Source organism: Palaemon carinicauda, chromosome 4 (assembly GCF_036898095.1).
Source record: "Palaemon carinicauda isolate YSFRI2023 chromosome 4, ASM3689809v2, whole genome shotgun sequence".
NCBI lineage: Eukaryota > Metazoa > Arthropoda > Malacostraca > Decapoda > Palaemonidae > Palaemon > Palaemon carinicauda.
The window spans coordinates 192390962-192398461 of NC_090728.1; positions in this window are offsets into that span (position 1 = coordinate 192390962).

Below are 7500 nucleotides of genomic sequence, written 5' to 3' on the forward strand. Positions count from 1 at the left end.
TAATGAAATAGTATTTAGCATATAAGAAAACAGGTTGGCCAAAGCACCAGCCACCCGTTGAGATACTACCGCTAGAGAGTTATGGGGTCTTTTGATTGGCCAGACAGTACTACATTGGATCCTTCTCTCTGGTTACAGTTCTTTTTCCCTTTGCCTACACACACACACACACACACACACACACCGAATAGTCTGGCATATTCTCTACATATTCTCCTCTATCCTCATACACCTAAGATTATCAAACAATTCATCTTCTCTCAAGGGGTTAACTACTGCACTGTAATTGTTCAGTGGCTACTTTCCTCTTGGTAAGGGTAGAAGAGACTCTTTAGCTATGGTAAGCAGCTCTTCTAGGAGAAGGACACTCCAAAATCAAACCATTGTTCTCTATTCTTGGGTAATGCCATAGCCTCTGTACCATGGTCTTCCACTGTCTTGGGTTAGAGTTCTCTTCCTTGAGGGTACACTAGGGCATACTATTCTATCCTTTTTTATCCCCTCTTGTTTTGTTGAAGTTTTTATAGTTTATATAGGAGATATTTATTTTAATGCTGTTACTCTTCTTATGATATTCTATTTTTCCTTGTTTCCTTTCCTCACTGGGCTATTTTCCATATTGGAGCCCCTGGGCTTATAGCACTCTGCTTTTCCAACTAGGGTTGTAGCTTAGCAATTAATAATAATAATAATGATAATATTAATAATAATAATATTGCGGATTAGAACAATAAACGCCACTTTGATTAAGACGAAATCCAGTAATAAACAGAGGTTCACAGCACCAAAGAAACGCGCCCGATCCTCAACATTTACAAAGCGGTCTGTCGAAAGAATCGCCCTCCCGCCCTTTGCTGGTGAAATACACCCGGGTCGACCAGAGAACGCAACATTTACTCCTGAATTCGAGGAGCGAAAGTTATTTCTGGCGCGGGTTTCAGTAAATGCTCCTCGAGCGCGCGTTAGTTTCAGGTTAATGGGCTTTCTAGGAGAAGGCTCCCTCTTGTCTCTTGATTTGTACCGAAAGTCTTAAAAAGTTTGCGAATGGGGTGTTTGGGAAAGAGGCATAGAACACTTGGATTTGTGGGGGTGGAGGTTTAAAAGGTTTCTTTCTTTCCCCTTTTTCCTTTTAAACCTCCACCCCCACAACTCCTAGTGTTCTATGTCCCTATTCCAAACACCTCATTCGCAAACTGTGGAGTGTGGGACAAAGGTAGATGGAGAACGCTGGCCAGAAACATCGACCCCACATAAAGTGTGAAAAGAGGCAGACAAAGAAGAGGAGGTTTAAAAGGCAGAGGCAAGGGACAGTGACATTGCCCTATCAAGCAGGACAATGCCATAGAGACTGACCATATATACATATGATCAGCGCCCAAGCCCCCTCTCCACCCAAGCTAGGACCAAGGAGTACCAAGCAATGGTTGCTGATGACTTAGATAGACCTCAAGGCTCCCCCAAACTCCCCATCCTTAGCTCACAAGGATGGTGAGGTTGCAGCGATCAAAGGAACTAACGAGTTTGAGCGGAACTCGAACCCCAGTCTGGCGTTCACCAGTCAGAGACGTTATCACATCAGCCACCACAACCGATATAAATATTAATATAGTCTATTTTTAATAGTAATTATTATTATTATTATTATTATTATTATTATTGATAATAGATAACCTCATCAGTGATGTGGCTTTAATAATAATAATAATAATAATAATAGTAATAATAATAATATTAATAAGGATAATAATAATAATAATAATAATAATAATAATAATAATAATGATGATGATGATGATGATAGTTATACTACTACTAATAATACTACTACTACTACTACTACTACTACTACTAACAACAACAACAACAACAACAACAACAATAATAATAATAATAACAATTAGAATTTCTTTTCTCATATTTCATAGATAATTAAAACAAAAAAACACATTTCCGCTTAGCAATCAGAGGGTGAATAGAACAGTAACAGTTTTTCTACCTTTTTTTTTCCATGGCCATCTATTTATAATACAAAACTATGATGATGAACAAAACACGCAAATTAATCTAGTATTTAAAACTCAGTAATTAATTAAAAAAACATTTAAAGAGATTGTTTGACATCAAAAAGAAAAAAAGTTTTTAAATAAGCAGCAAGTTCTTTGAAGAGTAATTGCACAATTAAACCTTGGAATAGCCTTTATACCAAGAAAATGCATTCGGAAACAAGTCGCAGAATTGTTGCAAAGGAAAACAAACGTTCGGTTGAGGCCCGAAGCGGACGATAAACAATAGGAAAAAACGTATGAACGTTTTCCAAAAACAAAGCGAGGGAAAAATGCAATTTAATGTTGGTGTCTGCGAAGGTTTTCAGAAGAATTCCTATATATCTCTTGCGGGAATTCTTGCTTTCTTGCATTCTTATCTTATATCTATTTATTATTATTATTATCAAATGCTAAGCTACAACCCTAGATGGAAAAGCAGGATGCTATAAGCCCAGGGGCTCCAACAGGGAAAATAGCCCAGTGAGGAAAGGAAATAAGGAAAAATAAAATATTTTAAGAATAGTAACAACATTAAAATTAATATTTCCTATATAAACTTCAAAAACTATAACAAAACAAGAGGAAGAGAAACTAGATACAACAGTGTGCCCGAGTGTACCCTCAAGCAAGAGAACTCTAACCCAAGACAGTGGAATACCATGGTACAGAGGCTGTGGCACTACCCAAGACTAGAGAACAATGGTTTGATTTTGGAGTGTCCTTCTCCTAGAAGAGCTGCTTACCATAGCTAAAGAGTCTCTTCTACCCTTACCAAGAGGAAAGTGGTCACTGAACAACTACAGTGCAGTAGTTAACCCCTTGAGAGAAGAAGAATATTTCCAGTGGAGATATCTTTATTTACTTTTTCTTACAGCCTTGTTTTGATAAGTTTACCCCTTTATCAGAACGGTTTTTAAAGATTTAAAGGCAGCTCATGAATGGCAGAGGCAAGGGACAGTGACACTGCCCTGTGACTGACCATATATACGATCAGCAGCCAAGCCACTATCCACCTAAGCTACACCAGGGAGGGCCAGGCAATGGCTGCTGATGACTCAGCAGGTAGACCAATAGGTTCCCCCAAAGACTTGTTTTGATAAGTATACTCCTTTATCAGAACGGTTTTTAGAGATTTAAAGGCAGCTCATGAATGGCAGAGGCAAGGGACAGTGACACTGCCCTGTGACTGACCATATATACGATCAGCAGCCAAGCCACTATCCACTAAAGCTAGGAACAGGGAGGGCCAGGCAATGGCTGCTGATGACTCAGCAGATAGCCATAGGCTCCTCCAAAGCCCTTAGCTCACAAGGATGGTGAGGCTACAGCGACCAAAGGAAGTAACAAGTTTGAGCGGGACTCGAACCCCAGTCTGAAGATCACCAGTCAAAGATGTTACCACATCGGCCACCACAACTGATGTGGCACACGTTGAAAAATAAAGACTTTTTTCCAAGGGATGCCGTACCTCAAAACTACGAACTAGATTATAAAAAATCTTTCTCCACTGTGGTTTTATAATGTTTTACCAGAAATTATTTTTTTTTCTTTAATGTTATTGTGATAAGAACTTCAAAAGAGTTTTCAAAGAATGATGCGTGTAAGAACTTTTTCCTTTTTTATCAAAAAGATTATATATATCTTTTTTTCCAGAAGGAGAGTTAAGTTTCAAATCTCATGCAGTGGGATATAGTCGTTTATTTGTTCTAAGTAAAAATGAAATAGTAACAATCTTCTTTTCGTAGAGGAAAATTAAATCCTTCAGAGAAAAAAGGATTCATCTTCAATTTCAAACATGATAGATAAAATTATTATTATTATTATTATTATTATATATATATATATATATATATATATATATATATATATATATATATATATATATATATACTGTATGTGTGTGAGTGTGTTTGTGTGTGGCTCTTTTACACGATTAAGGTTAGCTTTGCAAACGGCGTCTTTCTCTGGACTAATCTTAAAGTTTTGATGCAACACATATAACACTTTGTGTTGTAACATTAGAAAATGCGTTTATAGTAATGGCCAATTGCCCAAAATGATACGAAGAGTTACAGAAACTACTGCAATACGAGTAAATTAAATTACTGTACTATAAAAAAAGGTCCATTTCTTTTAGCGAGGCATATTTGCACCGACTCGCAGCGGTGCCCCTTTAGCTCGGAAAAGTTTCCTGATCGCAGATTGGTTGGACAAGATAATTCTAACCAATCAGCGATCGGGGAACTTTTCCGAGCTAAAAGGGCACCGCTGCGAGTCGGTGCAAATCTGCCTCGCTAAAAGAAACAGACTATAGTAATGTCTTTTATAAAGAGTGCAATCCACAGGGTTGTTCAATACGCTTGTATGTCTAGGCCTACCTATCGAAAGTTTTAAAGGCCACTCATGAATGGCAGAGGCAAGGGACCATGGAATTGCCCTAGCAAGCAGGACAATGTCCTAGAGACTGACCATATAATGGCAAGGGCAAGGGACCATGACATTGCCCTAGCAAGCAGGATAATGTCCTAGAGACTGACCATATAATGGCAGAGGCAAGGGACCATGACATTGCCCTAGCAAGCAGGACAATGTCCTAGAGACTGACCATATAATGGCAAGGGCAAGGGACCATGACATTGCCCTAGCAAGCAGGACAATGTCCTAGAGACTGACCATATAATGGCAGGGGCAAGGGACCATGACATTGCCCTAGCAAGCAGGACAATGTCCTAGAGACTGACCATATAATGGCAAGGGCAAGGGACCATGACATTGCCCTAGCAAGCAGGACAATGTCCTAGAGACTGACCATATAATGGCAGAGGCAAGGGACCATGACATTGCCCTAGCAAGCAGGACAATGTCCTAGAGACTGACCATATAATGGCAGAGGCAAGGGACCATGACATTGCCCTAGCAAGCAGGACAATGTCCTAGAGACTGACCATATAATGGCAGAGGCAAGGGACCATGACATTGTCCTAACAAGCAGGACAATGTCCTAGAGACTGACCTTATATACATATGATCAGCCCCCAAGCCCCCCCCCTCCCTCCCCCCCTCTCCATCCAAGCTAGGACCAAGGAGGGTCAGGCAATTCTTATCTCGCAAAGATGGTGAGGTTGCCGCGACCAAAATAACTACGAATTTGAGCGGGAATCGAAGCCCAGTCTGACGATCATCAGTCAGGGACGTTACCAAATAGGCCACCACAACCCTATTGCAAGAATGAAGTTTTATTTGTTCTTAAGGGATTAAATATTAGTTTTTCCTTTTTCTTTATGCAACTTATTTGACCATTATTATTATTATTATTATTATTATTATTATTATTATTATTATTATCATTACTTGCTAAATTACAACCCTAGTTGGAAAAGCAGAATGCTATAAGCCCAAGGGATCCAACAGGGAAAATAGCCAAGTGAAGAACGGAAATAAGGAAACTACAAGCAAAGTAATTAGCAATTAAAATAAAATATTCTAAGATCAGTAATAGAATTAAAATAAATATTTCATAAATAAACTATAAAAAAAAAAACAAGAAGAGAAAGAAGATAGAATAGTGTGCCCGAGTGTACCCTCAAGCGAGAGAACTCTAACCTAAGATAGTGGAAGACCATGGTACAGAGGCTATGGCACTGCCCAAGACTAGAGAACAATGGTTTGATTTTGGAGTGTCCTCCTAGAAGAGCTTCTTACCATGACAAAGCCAAGGAGCACAATGGTCTACATCAACCTAGGACCAGGGAGGGACAGGCAATGGTCAGCTATACCTATAGGCTCCCCCAAAACCCCTCATCCTTAGCTCACAAGGATAGTGAGGTTGCAGACACTTCAAGAAACTATCGAGCTTGAGTGGGTCTCGAATCCTCGTCCACATGATCGCAAGGTATGGACGTTTCACATAAGCTACTGCAAACTGTTCAAAATTTGCATTAAAAAACGGTTAATACCAGGCAACATTTATTCCAAGATTTTTACCGTTTTAAAAACGGATATATTGTGTGACGGGCCGAGAGAAAGGTTGTGACTCAAAGGCAGGAAGCAATCAACCGAGTAACTTTATTAAAGAACACTCTCCTTTATATACAAAACCTCAAGGCAACAGGAATTTTCATGTTCACAAGACAGACAATGTTACAGAGGAAAAACGGAGACATGTTTATTCAGGTTCTTTTTAGTGCGAGGGAAGAGCGCAGATACAAGCATAATATATACAAAATAATTTATGTACGATCGTGTGACACACGGTTGGTACAATTGACGTAAATGAGTGATATTACGGTCACCAACCCGCAAAAGATAATAACAAATACAAATTACGGTCGCCTGTATTTTACTGAAATACGGCTGAGAACAGTATATATTTCAGGAGAATTATCGTTTTTAACAATGTATATTTATGAAAAAAAGTGCAAAACCGTAAACAATCTATTCTATTTTATCATCTCCCACTTCACGCTTCATAGTCCTCAGCCATGTAGGCCTGGGTCTTCCAATTCTTCTAGTGCCTTGTGGAGCCTAGTTGAGCCTATATTTATAAATAAAACAAACAAAAACAGCACAAAACAGTAACCAATTCATTCCATTTCATCATCTCCTATTTCACGCTTCATAGTCCTCAGCCATGTAGGCCTGGGTCTTCCAATTCTTCTAGTGCCTTGAGCAGCCCAGTTGGGCCTAAATTTATAAAACAAAAAGAAGAAAAAAAAAAAACAGCTCAAAACAGTAACCAATCCATTCCATTTCATCATTTCCCACTTCACGCTTCATAGTCCCCAGCCATGTAGGCCTGGGTTTTCCAATTCTTCTAGTGCTTTGTGGAGCCCAGTTGAGCCCAGTTGAGCCTATATTTATAAACAAACAAACAATAACAAAAAGCTCAAAACAGCAACCAATCCATTCCATTTTCTCACATTGTTCAAGAGGTCAGGCTCAATATTCATGAACTGTCCGCGTTATTACCTTTTGCTAATGTAACCCAGCGCCCCACTTAGCGCGGTCTCCTGACACCCTGCAGGATGGCCCTTCGTGGCGTGGGATATGCAGGGGGGGGGGGGGGGGTGTCGTCGGGGGAGGGGGTGTTGAGGAGAGGCCCCACTCTACCGCCGGAATATTCATGTTCTGCACATTCCATTAGTTCAATCAGTGCTTTGGTAATTTTGCCGACAGAGGTGGCGTGTATACCCGATGCTGTTCTAATCAATAGGTCCTCTTGCATACTGCAAAGTGATTTCGGGGGGGGGGGGGGGGGGGAGGAGGGCGTCCGAATCGAAAAGGGATTTTTTTTTCAGAGCCCCCGCGAGAAGGAGGAATGCGATCAGGCGTCACAAACGAAAGGGTTAATGGCTATTCCCCTTCTTCTTCGTCTTCTTCTTCTTCTTCTAAATGATGATATATAACAACAAATAAAGGCTATAAATGCTTTCGGTTCGCGCTTGATGAATCTGAA